The sequence below is a fragment of the Lepidothrix coronata genome, unplaced genomic scaffold (assembly GCF_001604755.1).
Source record: "Lepidothrix coronata isolate B3197 unplaced genomic scaffold, Lepidothrix_coronata-1.0 Scaffold210, whole genome shotgun sequence".
Lineage (NCBI taxonomy): Eukaryota > Metazoa > Chordata > Aves > Passeriformes > Pipridae > Lepidothrix > Lepidothrix coronata.
Genome location: NW_016690390.1, coordinates 1063579 through 1078356, shown reverse-complemented (window position 1 = coordinate 1078356; position 14778 = coordinate 1063579). Strand labels below are relative to the sequence as shown.

The following is a 14778-nucleotide window of genomic DNA, read 5'->3' as shown; positions in this document are numbered from 1 at the left end:
CTCCAGAACACTCCCCGCCCTCCAGGAGCCTGCCCACAGCAGAGTAGAGGGGCCAGCAGTGAAACACAGCAGAGCCTTGGACCAGCCAGGCTGTGCTGGCCCCACAGCCCGTGGATTTTCTTTGGAAAGGTTTTTAGGGGAGAAGCACTCAAAAGGAAGTCCTTCCAGCGTAGCAGGAATCGTGCTCTTCCCTGCTGCTTTTTTGCCTGAATCTTTCCCCTGTGCCAAGTGATTATTTGGTGTGACTCAGTGGCTTTGATGGAGCATTGCTGATTTACACCAGCTGATGAGCTGCTCTGATTTTCTTATAGAAAATCACAGTTAGGCTGTTACACTTAACCTGTACTAAACTGTGCATGAATGATTTATTGTGTACTTCTCATGCAAATGACACTAATAGACTTTGTCATACATAGGAGAAGATGCTAGAAGATTACTAAAAGCTGCTGCACTTAAAAATGTTTCAGAAGAAAATAATGTCTTACATTGTATTGCCTGAGAAATCCATCTGATCTCCCCTTGAAACATGTACATGAGAGAACAGTGTGAAGGTTGTGCTGCATTGTGTGAAGTACCTTGAGGCTGTAACAGAAAAGCTACAAGAAGTGTTTTAAAGGAATATATATCGATACCCAGAGCTGCATCACGAGGAGGGAAAGAGCTGTTTTCCTCACGTATCTTGTTCAACCCGACTCGACTCGTGATCCAGGAGTGTTTGATGACTTCAGGATCAGACTGCAGAGAAGAAACAAACCAAAAGCAGTCCTGTCTAATTAACTGAACATATTTACATGTGTAAAACTCTCCTGTAGTCCTCGTAATGACTAATGCATAATTATGCACAGACAAATCCCCACAGTAAACACAAATATTTTTGTTTGTGATTATTTATCTCAGGAGACCCTGGCAATTTGTCAGGGCTTTGCTGAGCTTCTCAGCTGAGCCAAGTGAGGTGTGGGCAGGGGGTGACTGCCATGGTCACCCCAGGAGCCCCTTTCAGCCATGCAGCAATAGAGGAGGGCAGCTTTGGGCTCACAAAACACCTTTGCATTGAGATTTATAGGATCATAGAATTATTTAGTTTGGAAAAGACCTTTAAGATCATCAGGTCCGACCATTAACACACCACTGCCAAAACCACCTCTAGACCATGTCCCCCAGCACCACAGCTACACAGCTTTTAAATACCTCTAGGGATGATTGGGATCAAAACAAGGCATTTTGCAAGTTTATTCCAATTTCATGGAAATACTGTGATTTCCCCCAAGTCCAGATAACGGTCACAACCTTCTCCTATTAAACCCCTCTTTCTTTTGTGCTGCCTTCCCCAGACTGCTCAGATGGAAACGGGCTCATGTGTGCTTATCCTGTCTAGATGTGACTTTACCACATGATGATTGTCCACAGAGAAAAGGCATTTTCCAGTGGCTCCTTCCTCTGCCCATGTTCAGTTATCTGAGCTGCAGGAGCCAAGTAGGACATACCTGTGCACCCTCCAGCACATTGCAGAGGGGAAAGGAACATCCTCCAGGGGCCAGATCACTTGGCCCCTTCACTAGGAGAGGACCAGCATGGACACAGCAGGTTCCTGTGGGAAAATCCTGTATTCTCCCAGTGCCTGCAGGACAAATGACGAAAAACCACATGAGAAAAAAATTAATCCTCGTAGCCAACATGGAAGGAGGATTTTAGCTGGGATGGGGGGAGACTATTGGCACATTGATCCATTGAACATGTGTGCTGGGTAGCCAAGGGAGTGTGAGCAGAGCAGAAAACAAGAGCACTTGCAGGGTATAAAAGTTGTAGCTTTACACTTCCCACTGGCCTCAGTGGATGCCATATTTTTGTACTTTTGCTGTCAGCTGGCTTGCCCCAGGGCATTCCACAGCTCGGCTGCAAGGATGGACAAATCTCCCTACTCAGACCCTGCCAAAGCCTGTTTGACATCAGCTCTGATGTCCCTGTTTTCAGTGGGGCATCTGTATCAGAAAATCCATAGCGCTTTCCTTTCACACGGAACATTATGGTGGCCTGGAAAGCCGTGGGGGAAGGAGAGCATGAGGTGGAAATCCCAAGCCAACACCACCGCAGGTACAGGCAGCTGTGGGACTGTCTGCATGGTGCCCTGAGCTCACTGGACTTGCAGGAGCTCTGATCCACCCCACTGGTGTCATGTCTCCTCCCTGACCTGCTGTCACCCTGCCTGGGAGCAGCCTGGTCATTTCAACCTGCACCGATGCCTCTGACTTCCCAAAACTCTCCAGGGCCACCAGTCTGCTCTCCAAGGACTCTGTGCCATCTCATCTTAATCCATGGAGCCATGCAACCCCTAGTGATAAATTCATCACTTGGTCAATGGCTTTCCTCCTAAAATCCTCTTCAGGGAACAATTCTCCCATGTCTGATACAATGACTAATTGATAAGTTCCTTTAAGAGGACTGCACGGTAACTTTCTTTAAAGCAGTATATTATGATCAGTGGGTTTTCCAAGGAGCATGCTGCTCTCTTAATTCTCACCTTCATTATTTTAATACCTCTGCAAAATGGGTTTCTAATAGATCTATATTGCCATAAAACTTTAGGGATGGTGGGTGGGTGTCAATAAATTCTTTGCAATCCGAGCTGCTCCGCCAGCCGGGTTGGGAGCAGAGTGACAGGCTCTGGGGAGAAGCCAGATCTTGACTCAGGATTGCAGCTTCCAGAGGCATGACCTTCCCTGATTTGACCCCATCCTGCTGTCTCTGAACACCTTGCAAAACTTCATTAAGCTACATGACTAGTATCTGTCACAAGCAATTCTTTCTCTCCCACCTCCTCACCCCAGGGATAAGTCATATCAGCTCTGTCAGGAATACAGAAGCTGCCCTAGGTACAATCCAACCCGAAGTGTTGATACCTGGTAGGTCTGTGAAGAATAGCAGTCATCACATCAGAGCTTTTCACCCAAAGATCCCAAGGCAGGCAATAAATGTATGTTATATTGGCATCAATCCCCTTCAGAAAGCTGTCAGCCACCAAGGAGACGGAAGGCAGCAGCCACGATCCCCAGCATAATCAAAGAAAGAAAGAAGTGGATGTTGTGGCTCTCTGAAAACATGGGAGGCTTTTAGAGAGCTCAAATTATTCCCATGATGATTAGCCAGAACATTGGGAAAAACTCTTTTACCATTGAATCCACCACCTGGTCTCATGGAAACTGCCCAAGAATCTTGTTTTCGTCTCACCCATAATAACTAATTTTTACCTTGAACATTGAAGTTGCTGGCTGTAACTGTAAGCATTTGCCATTCTGCCTCCTTTGCCCTGAAGAGCTCCCAGCATTAGATGTCTGACATATATTATAAAGCCCTGCTGCAAAACCCCACCAAAGGCTGTTGTTTGTCCTAAGGAGATGGTGTTGGGTTGCCACGGGCACTGTGGAGGTGGTGTGGGAGCAGTGCCTGGCCTGAGGACTGGGGTTTATTTTTTCACTCAAGTGTTTGCAAGTTCTTGCACTGCTGCTCTGAAAGCTGGTGGGGTGCTAGAAGGTATTCTCCTCCCTGCCACTTGTTTCAGAAGAATTTTCCTGCCCTGGGCGTTTCTTGGGTGCAGCTGTTTGAGCTGTCCACGTCAAAAAAAAAGGTCAAACTGGTATACACAGCAAATTAACCTTTTTGTGGCCTGCCTCCAACTCTGCTTTATTCCATTGGGATAAGAGACTTGCAAACAGGAAAACCAAAACCATCTTGAGTTCTGAGCACATCAGGAAAACAGCTCCAGTGCTTCCCATACATGCCTGAGGCTTTGCGAGGGGTGAAGGCAAAAATCAACGAGCTGAGGGAGACTCAGAAAAACCTTTTCTGAAAGGTGTTTTCAGCAAAGAAGTGCTGGCACCTTCCTCCCAGCTCACTGAAATGTTGGGCAATCAGGGATTTTTCCCTTTCTGCTGCAGTATTCTTATTATGGACACTTGGCTTGGTGCCCCTGCGAGCCTACCAGTGCCAGAGGTGACAACTCCCGTATTTCCCTGGGGGTTTGCACACTCAGCAGTGGGTTTTCTCCAACATCTGCAGCTGTGCCCGGATGATGAGCACTGTCTGTGCCACTGGAACAGACTGTATCTTCCCTCTGCTTGTTCCAGCCCCCTCCTACCAATAAATGATGACCGTGCAGGTGGAAAACAGAGGAGGAGAAACTGATTAATGGCAATACTTTTACTCCCAGAAGGACAGCAGGAAATTTGCATCTCTGCACACTTCTCCAGCCTCTAGACTCAACTCAAAGTGGGCATTTACAGGTTACAGCCTTTAAACCATTGTATCCTCTCCCCCAAAGTAAGCTATAGGGTAAGCAAGTCCTGGGCTCTGCCCACTCTGTTCAGGGCAGATTATGTATTTATTGTTAAACAGCTATTGATAATAAGCAGAACATGTTATCACCACTGCTGTGTGCTGTGGCAAGTGGGATAGGGAGTCATGTGCTTCTTGCTTGCTTTTTGGCCTCAGGACACTTGTGTTCTTGTTTGTACAATAGCTCTGCTTGGAGAGCAAGAATAAAAAATACCTTGTTTTCCCCCTTCCCAGATCACTGTTTAGCATCGTGCTACATCTCTCTCGTGGGAAATACAGGTTAGAGACTCTCAGGTTGGGAATTGAATTGAATCCAGATGTTGTGTTTTCTGGGCAAGTGTTTCAAGTATTTGGTTGTTACACAAAAAAGGGGAACCAGCTCATCCGACCTGGGGGTAAGAGGTGAGCTGTCAGCCTCCTGTGATGCTGCTCGTCATGGTGGTTTTGCTGATGTGAAATGTCTGTGCCAGAGATCAGGAGGAACCCGGGGTACCAGGTTTTCAGGAGCCTTTTCTGCTTTGGGTCAGTGCCACAGAAAGGGCACTTCATAGCTGGGTACAACCACCCCAGTGTGGGTGTCTCACAGTAGGGTATGGTCCCAGCAAGTAGGATGAAAGTGCGGGGAGGGAAACGTAAGTTATTAAAGTGAGTTTTTCCATTAAAAAATGCTGTGTAAGTTAAGTACAGTTCATTAATGGTTGGACTCAAAGATCTTAGTGGTCTTTTCCAAACTTAAAAATTCTATGATTCTGTGATTCCACGATTCTATTTAAGTGTTCACCCTAAAGACACAGTTCATCGGTAGGGTGGCCAGAAAGGATGTTTGCATCCTTCAGAGGGAATGGACTCCATGCAAACATCTCATACATCCATAACTTCCTTGGAAAAGCCCTTGCTATCCTTGATCCTGGCTTCCCAGTGTGATCCTGCCCACTCTGCCTCTGAGAGTCAGCTCAGACAAGGGAGGGCCTTGGAGGTGTAGCTTCACCTTGTGTGGGCTCTGGGAAATCCTGTTCAGCGTCAGGGAGTGGATTCTCCTCAAGGCTTTGAGATCAGCTTTGTGTGTGCTCATTATCGCTTGGTAAGAGGTGCTTGGTGACTATTTTGACCCACTTCTGTACTCAGTTGGATGACAGGAAAATAAGCAAGAGGTGTCAAGTCTACAGTGGAGGAATATTTTGCCTTGGTGTGGTTGAGCCACCCCAACACAGCCCTGAATGTGTGAAGAGCTCTACTTAGCCTAGCTTTGTCACTCACTCCCAGCACAGAAAAGGCTGTATCTGTGTGAGTGCCTGCCTCTTTGTGCTCATACCCATCCATTCAGCATGCCCAGCACCCTGTGAACATTTTGGTCACAGCCCTTTCCCCGAGACACAGGCGGATTGGGAAATTGGAAGTTTACAAGGCAGCGGTGCAAGCACAGGAATTCCTCCTGCTCTGTGAGCACTGAACCGCTGGCATCCTATGTCCCTTTTCCTCCCCTTCACACCAGCTCACATCTGTTCTTACTCATGTGTGACAAGAAAAGACTACCTGAGTGCTGGGGGGAAGGAGAAGGTTCAAAGGCAGCAGTGGCTGCCTGGAGCAGCTCTGGGAAGCACAGCTCAAGGAGAAGCCCGTGCCCCACCAGGGTCCTGTCAGCTCAGGCCAAGGGGGCTACTGAGGACAAGTGTACGTGGTGACAGCAGTCACCAGCTCCTACAAAGCCTCAGCCCGTGGTGCTGGGGGTGCAAATGCACCCAGGATCTGTGCGAGCTTCCAGGATCTCTGTGAGCTCCCAAGGGGAGTGGGAGGGCAAAACCTCAGCGGGAGAACAAAACAAGGGGGGGGAAATAAAATTCCCATTGGATAAAGCCCTGTATTTACTGGTAAAAGAACTCAGGTAAGACGGGAAAGGTTTACTAGAACACATTTTTACCTGTTAAGGATGGTATTTTAGAACACAGGTATCAAACACAGATACCCGTGTCTGTGTGGCTGTCGTTACATCATGCTTTTTGATGGTAATTTTGCCAGGGCCAAGAAAACAGATTAGTACACAAATCACTTTCAGTTTTATTCCATTTTGACATTTCAGGGTCTCCAGCAACTTGGCATCACTCTGCGGAGCCAGAAATATTTGTGTGTTAAAAGCGTGTTTTGAATTACAAATATTTCCACGTTCACAACACATAATTTAAGGGACCAGGAACATTCCTCTGCTTGATTGCCAAGCAGAGTTTTTGGTGCAGGGCAGCCTCTTTATGTACGTGGTGAGGATGAGGATGCTTGTCCCCTATGCAGGACATGTGGCTTCTCCTGTTCTGCTTCTTTGGGGTGGTTGGTTTATCAGGAGAGCAAAAATCTCTTTTGAAAGCAGCACTGTGGGAGCTGCTGTGGCTCCAGGGCAGGTGTGGGAAGGAGTCTATAGGTGCTGACCTACATTAAAGCAAGGAGACCAAGCTGGAGCTGTGCCAGCTCTTGGGATGGCACAAGGGCATTTTTCCTCCAAGCCAGGTCTGCCACCATCGTGGTGCATGAATTCACTCCCGTTGAAAGGTGTCAGACTGATATTCAAAACGTGGTGGGGGAAAAAAAAAAGCTCCTTTTTCTTAATAATTTTTCCTTTCTTTGTGCCGATGAAGTACAATGGGACATTTAAATCTGATTTTTATAACATTTTGCATGGCTATAGATCACGGTCTGACCTGGAGAAGACACATTGTTCTGACTGCAATGATTTGATATTTCATATTTTAGTGGTTTTTGTCTTCCCCTTAGTATTTCTGTTGCATTCTGGCACAATATGGGCTCCCTCCAGTGGTCAAGGGGCTCCGGGCTCCTGGTGCTGCTTGCCCAGGGGCTGGCACAGGGTGGCTTCGGGGCTGGCATCACAAATCCCAACAGGAATCGTGCTGGGGCTGTACTTCTCTTACTCCCTACACCCTGCTGTGGGTGCGATCCCGCTGCCAGCAGTAACAGCCCTGCTCTGTAACCCACATTAAATCCAGATTTAAGTGGAACGGCCTGAGCAAATAAAGATTCAGGCTCTGGATTTCCCTGCAGTTCCCAAAACGTTTGCTGCAGAAGGGGGAGAGGAAGCAGGAGAGGAGAGAGAACCAGAGAGGATCTGCTGAAAGACCCAGACACAACAATTTTTAGCAAAAATGACTCATTTTTGCATTCCACTCTTCCCCGTGTTATTTTGAGACCAAATCCTGATTCTCTCCTCAAACAAACAGTTAACATGGTTATTGCGGGAGGCAAACCAACCACTCTGAAACCTGACATTTCCATCTCCCCTCTCCGAGGTGCACAATTCCCGGGGGGTTCCCCCGGTTTGCTTAGCCAGGGCTTCATCTGAAATACTGGAATTATTTTTGGAGGCACCTGGGTAGGATGGGGATCCCCTGCGAGGGCCAACAGCCCAGCAGAGCCCTGCAGGGGGGCATCGTGCAGGGCTGGGGTATCTGTAAATACACCCGGAGTGTAACCCAGGTGCACCCATGTGCACACCCACACCTCGGTGTATCTGCTGGCACTCGCACAGCCATGGACGTGCCAGGGTACAGGTAGAGCCAGAGGGATGTGTGTTTAAGGCAAGGGATGCTGGAAAGGGCGAGAGGGGGCTGTTGGCACCTCGGGGTGCAGCAGGACCACGTTTCACCCCCCCTTTCCCCTCTCCTCCCCCCCGGGGCAGCCCCTTCCCATCCCCACGGAAGGGAGCTCCAGCGTGGGGAGTGTGAGGGAGGGGTGAACGCACCCGCGGCTGTTTGCGGGGGGCGTGTGAAGCCTCCCTGCACCCCTTTGAGGGTGGGGGGCACAAGCTCTTTCGCCCCCCTTAACCCCGGTGGGGCTTTTCGAGGGAGGGTGAAAAGCACCGAATGTTTGCACGGGGGTCTGCGGGTGAAGCCCGTCTGTCCCCTTCGGGGGGGGGCACAGCTCTCCCGTCCCCCTCCACCCCAGAGATTTACGGGGATGGGGGGGGGTGGTGAGAGGGAATGTGAATGCACCGACGGTCGTTCGCACGGGGTTTGTGTGTATGTTTGAAGCCCCTGTGGCCGCCTCTGGCGGGGGGGGGGGGCACAGCTCTCCCGTCCCCCCTCGCCCCGCGGGTGTTTAGGAGGGAGGGGTGAACGCCCCGACGGCGTTCGCGGGGGGTGCACCGCCACCCATGTGCACGGGGGGGGGGGGCGAAGCCCTTCTAAACCCCTTTGGGGGGCATTAGCCCCTCTACAATCCTTTCGGGGTGGGGGCACAGCCCCTCTGCACTCCTTTGGCGGGGGTGCCCCCGCACAGCTCTCCCGTTCCTCTCCTCTTCCCTCCCGCGGGGGTTCACCGGGGTTTTGTGCAGCGAATGCACCGAATGCACTGACACCCGTGTGCACGGGGTGGGGGCGAAGCCCCTCTGCACTCCTTTGAGGGGGGCACAGCCCCTCTACAACCCTTTCGGGGGTGGCACCGATCTCCTGTTTCCCCCCCCCTCCCGCGGGGTGGGGTGTGAATGCATCGAATGCACCGACACCCATTCGCAGGGGGCGGGGGTGAAGCCCCTCTATAACCCTTTCGGGGGTGTGTGTGTGAAGTCACTCCGCATCTCTTTCGGGGGTGGGGGGCACATCTCTCCCGTTTCCTCCTCCTCCGCGGGGGTTCACGGGGTGCGTGTCTGTCTGTGGGTGTGAATGCACCCAGATCCATTCGCACGGGTGGGAGGGCAAAACCCCTCTAGAAGCCTTTGGGAGGGTGGGGGGCGAAGCCCCTCTAAACCCTTTGGGAAGGGTCACAGCTCTGCCGTCCCCCCCCGCCCCATCTCCCGCGGGGGTTCACGGTGGGTGGGGCTGCGTGTGTGCGAACGCTCCGAATGCACCGACACCCATCGGCACGGGGTGGGGGATGAAGCCCCTCCACACCCCTTTTTTGGGGGGGGTGTCACGGCTTCCCCCCTTCTCCCCCCTTCCCCCCTCCCTCCTCCTGCGGGCGCGCGCGCGCGGGGCAGTGGCGGGAGGGCGCGCGCGCGCGCGGTGGGCGTGGCCTCGCCGCTGTTTGGCTGCGGCCGCCGCGCTCATTTGCATGTCGGGGAAGGGCGGGGCCTCCCCCGCTCCCCTCCGCGTCACGTGGCCCGCGCGGCTGGGCGGGGGGGCGGTGAGCGCGGCACTTCCTGTTCGCGGGCAGCGCGGGAGGGGGCGCGCGCGCGGAGCCGCCCCGCGGTCTCGCGCTGCCTGGCGGGGCTCTGTCAGTCAGCGACAAAATGGCCGCGGCGGCGGCGGCAGCGGCGGCAGCGGCTCCTCTGCTCCCCAGGGCGGCACCGGCACCGGCGGCGGCGGCGGCGGCGCGGAGGAGCGGGGGACCGGCCCGCCAGCACTGAGCACCCCTACAACCCCCCTCCCCGGCACCGCCTTGCCCTGCGAGCGGACGGAGGCGAGAGCGAGCGCGGGAGGAGACGGCGAAGAGGCGCTGCGCCCCCCGCCCCCAACGCCCCGGCGGACCGACCGACCCTGCCCGAGGCGCTGCTGCGGCTCCCCGGGGACGCGCCGCCGCCTCCCCGCCGACCCCCCCCCGGGTCCCAGCTGCTCCCGCCGCCCACCCGGATCCCCGCCGGATCCCCGCGGAGGACACGGAGAGAGCCGCGGGATCCCCCGCCCCGCGCCCGCCCGCGGATCCCGCTGCGAGCACAGACTGTCGGGTTTCCCCCGCTCCCTCCTCCCTCCGCGAAAGACTTTTTGCTGGATCCTCCTCCCCGGATCCCCCTCCCCGCGCTCGCTCCTTCCTGCGGGAGCGGCCGCCGGATCCTCCTCCCGGCCCGGATCGCCCGCGGGGTCCCTGCGGAGCCGCGAACCCTCCTCCCCTGGCAGAGACACCGCTGGATCCTCCGCCCCCCCCGGAGCTCCCGGCGGGATCCTCCTCCCGCCCGCAGCCCCATGTGAGACTCCGCGTCCCCCCCGGTGGCTCCGCCGTGGTGTTTTAATTTTTCTCTCTCCCCCTCCTCTCCCTCTTTTATTTTGAAGGGGGGATCCATCTTAAAAACTCTCTCTCTCTCTCTCTTTTTTTTTTTTTTTTTCCCCCGCTGGATCCCGGTTTCTCTTTTTTGATTTGCACTTTTTGAAAAAGCCCTCAGATGCTCCTCCATGTGGACTGAGAACCCATCAAGGCACACACAACACGAGAACTCATCCCGATCAACTCCAAATCCTGGCTTTTCGTGGGTTTTGCTGCAACACATAAAAGCAAACTTGTATTTAAGACACACTCGTGCAAAAATTTAGCTGGGGACTTGAACGTGTATTTTGTCTTGGTTTCTTGGTCTTGGTTATATATATATATATTTTTTTTTTTGTTTTTATTTTTGCTTCACTGGAAGTCAAAAGCTTGTTTTGGAATTGGACCTGCTTTTGCTGCACTTCTCCTCTGGGCTGGATAACACTGAAGCTCTTTGCTTTTCTACTTGGATAGTGTTTTCCTGTTGATCTGTTGGTGTTTTGTTTTTTTTTTCATCTCCTGTGTGGCAGACTTTTTTTTTTTTCTGAGGGGGGTAAACAAACGACAACAACAAAAAAAACTTAGTTTTTTTTGGCCGTGTGAGATTTTTTTCGTATTCAGATTCGTGAAATTACGGGTACATTTACAAAAAAAATTAAAAAAGAAGCATTAAAAATAAGAAAGGAACACGTCAGAAAGACCCCTACACGGTAGACAAAATACTCACTTGTTTCCTTACAGCAAGACTGAATCGAAAGCTGCCAAAGAGCCCCATAAAGAAAAGACTAAAAGGTAAGAAGGGGTAAGAGCCTCTCTGAATCCGGGCATGGTAGAAGTTAGCAGGGAAGAGACCTGCTGAACTACTGCATTCCTCCTTTTTTCACAACTCTAAACCAGATTATTATATTTTTGTAAACTGCTTATTAGTCAGTGAAGCAAAGTACCACCCGGAAACACTTCAAAATGCATTTGTTTTTATACGTTTTTTTTTTTCCTGTGAACTACTTGCGGATTTTTTTAAATAATGCTAGAATTGATTCTGTATCTCATTCTCTGTCCCTTTTTCCCTGTTGCAGTCGCTGTTTTTCACCAAACAGCGATTTGAAATAACCATTTGTAAGCATGTTGTGCCACTCAGACATGACACGATAGCAGGTTCTGCTGCGAGGCATGACCGTGTGCTCTTGGTTTAGAACTTACACGTGTGAAAATCATCGCAGAGCGTGTTGGAAATGATCCCAGGGCTGGAAAATTGAGGGGCATGGCCAGCAGTGCTTGCTCTGTGGGCGAGCAGATGCGCTCCAGCTTTGTCCTTCGTGGCAGCTTTCTCTTAAAAGTTAGAATAGCTGGATTAAGGTTTTTTTTTTCCTCTTCCCCCCCAAGGAATGAGGCTGTGGGGGTCCGCAGTAATTTTCTCCTGAGTATTCAGAGAGATGTTCCTCTAAATCTGAAATGTCCAGGGGCAGAGAGAATATGAAACATAGAGTTTATTCCTTTAACTGCGACGCAGAATGGGAGGAAAACGGGGAGGGCTCAGTTGTTAACCTGAGAAATCTTGAAACACTGGAAGTTTATTAATTGTTTGAGGCTTCTTTGTTTGTATCACAAGTTTGTGTCAAAGGTTAATCTTCTTAATATGTAATTAGTTGAAGGTTCAATTATGGGATTTATTGAACTCAGTTGGGTTTTTTCTCCCTGTTTTTCCATTAAATGTAATGCTGCTGGTCTTTGTGGGTAGTTTATTTTCTGCTACAACTCCAGTGTGAGTGCGAGAAGAGATTTATTCAATTATTCTAACAGCCAGTTTAAATTTAGAAATAATCTTCGGTACGTCATACCCGTGTCTGTTGCATATTTTCCCTCTCGTTTGCATATGGATGTATCTGGCGAATTATGCTAATTTATATAGAGAAATTTGCTTTGGACATTAGGCCGGTTAAGGTAATTAAAATTCCAATAAATCCCGCTGTTAGTGGGCTGGTCGATGGTGCAGAGCTTTAAATCAGGTGGGTGTCGGTGGTGCCGTGGACCTGAGGACAATGCCAGAGTGGAGGAGCAGGAGAACATCTGCACTGCTGCTGGATGCACTGGGGGAGGAAGGCATGGCTTCCAAATCCTGCCCTAATCCCATGCGGTGGGTGGGTTTTTTTCGGCTTCACCTACGGCTGAGAATTTAAACGCAGTTTCCTCTCGGATATTACAATTTTTTATAATAATTTTCGAGAAAGTGGTGGGAAGGTACACGCAGATTCTCACTGCTTCCCCCTGTGTTTTCCAAGGAAATAGTAGGTGATTTGCAGCGGGTGCAACCTGTGCTTAAAGCACATCACACAGTTTTCCACCATCGCGGTTCCTCAAATTCAGAAATCCCTGGGATATCGGTCTGGCCGCTCCAGTGTGTTATTTGTGAGCTCAAAATGGTGTGCTGAGGAACCAGCCCCCGGATGCACTGGCGTTCCTGCTCTGGCTTCTGGAATCCTTTCCAGAACATGAAAGCATCAGTGTCAGCCCTGCGTACGCCAGTGAGAAAACTGCTCCAGCCTGTGGGAGGCTCGGTCTGTCATTGGTAACACTGATGCTGCTTTTTGGGTGAGATTGTTGCTTTTTGGGTGAGATACAGAAGCTGTGTTATCCTCGGGTGTTGGGTCACCTTTGCTGCTTCCGAGCCCGTGACTCAGCCTGTGAAGAAAGCTGTAGTAAATCAGATTATTTTGAACTTTTTTTTAGGGAGAATGAGTGCTGAAGGGCACCAGCAGTACTGTAATAATGCCTTGCGTCGCTTTGTCCTTATCTTCAAAGGAGAACGGATCGTTTCTGACTTAAAGGGATCCGCCTGGCACGGAGCTGGTGAGATGAGGAAGGTTCATTTCAGTCCAGCCCCTGGAGAGCAGGTGCTGGCATCGGGAAAACTCTGCTGGAGCCAGGACTTGCTCCAGGGCAAGAGGGGATGCGTGTTAGTAGGGGCTGTTATTTTAGGCAGTATTTTGTAGTTGTGTCTAAAGGTTTTGTTTATAGTAATGAAAGAAACAGGGCAGGCAAACCTTTTCAGTGGGGGCTCGTCTGGATTGCTGTAGGATATATTCAGGAAATATTTATGTTGTTGTTCTCTGGGTGGATTGCCATGTTGACAAATTTAGGGATCGGTGTCCATCAGACTAAGAGCAGTGTGTTACATACGAGTGGTTTGTGTGTGCTCGTACATGTGTTTTACAGCACTGGGATTATTTTGTAAGTCGGCTGTCAGTGGTGCAGGGCATCATTCCCAGTGCCCGGGAATGTCCCTGTGGGCAGCCTTGGGCCGTGCCGTTTCCAGGCTGGTACAGAGGATAGTGGAGTTTGCTCTGGGACGCTGCCCTTGGCTGAAGAACCACTTGGGGACCTGGAGGTTCACCTTCCGACCTGGCATCTCCCAAAATCCGATCCCCTGTGAGTGGATGAGGTTTGCCTTCCCTGCCATTGCAAAGCCTGATGGACCTTGCTGGGATCCATGAAAACCCCACCTGTCTGGCTTCATTTCTTTTTTGTTATTCCAGGGTTTGTCTTTCCTGTTAAAATAACAAGCTGTGCTTTTTGGCGAGTTGTGATCTTTCACTGATGTTTAAGGGAAGGAAGGTAATTCTATACTTTTTCCTTTCAATGAGCTTTTTAAGACTTTGAAAATTATAGAACAAAATTCCCTTAACATGAGAAATAACATACTACTTTTAACCTGAAGATTCTTTGTTGAAGTTCTCAAAGCCCCCACGTTCCATACCTTGCCGAGCTGGAGTAACTATAAAACAAGATCAAGGTTTTGTCCAACAGGGGCTTATAATCACCTTGTGTCTTGGAGCAAACTGTTGCTGAGTGGCAACCTTATAGAAAGCTCACCTTTAAATTAGTCTAGTAATAAAACCTGTTTTTCATTCAGAAAGGCCATGAAATTTATTTACAGATTAACTGCCTGCTGTTAATTCAAACTAACCTACACTTCTCCAGCCCCTTCAGGTGCTCCATGCCGTGGAGACTCCTTTTCTCTTTCGTGTTCAGGTTATGGAAAGCCCAAGGGCAGCGTTTACTTTCAGTTTTAGCTGTGAAGACTTAACCAAGAGCAGTGTATGTGGGAACGGGTAATATGTTAACTTAGCAGCTGGCCTCGCCGAGATAAACATGCGCTTTTCCAAATGCTGTCATCTGGCCCCTTTCCAAAACAAGCTGAAGGAGGAGGTCAGGGGTGGAGCCATCCCTTGCTTCAGTAAAAAGAGGCTTTCATTTGGAAAGAATTGCCAGAGCGCATTGACTACACGAGAAGTGCAGATTTAGAATGAAATGGCCAAACCTTCCTTGAGTAAAGCAAATAGTCTCTGGTGATGACTTAAATCTCAGTGCCTTGCTACGCTGCTGCTTCTCTTTGAAGGTTCAGCAGCTTAAATGCAGGGTGCATATTGCTGCTTTTTAAAAAAAAAAATCAGTGCTTTATGGAAGACTTTGAACATGAGAACTGATGGGAAAATG

The 14778-nt window shown here is 50.3% G+C and overlaps 1 protein-coding gene across 12 annotated transcripts in view; it reads left to right on the top strand.

Annotated features, from left to right (window-relative positions):
- The first annotated feature begins 9921 nt into the window (after positions 1-9921).
- The window catches only part of TNRC6C (trinucleotide repeat containing 6C), a 97690-nt gene continuing 92833 nt past the window's right edge, over positions 9922-14778 (top strand). For 6 of the 12 annotated variants that reach the window (XM_017833023.1, XM_017833018.1, XM_017833016.1 and 3 more), the window contains exon 1: positions 9923-11076. The gene's annotated coding sequence lies outside the window, so the exon portion shown is untranslated. Of the gene's footprint in view, positions 11077-14778 lie in introns of all 12 variants that reach the window. The other 6 variants (XM_017833027.1, XM_017833025.1, XM_017833021.1 and 3 more) reach the window with 4 other exon arrangements.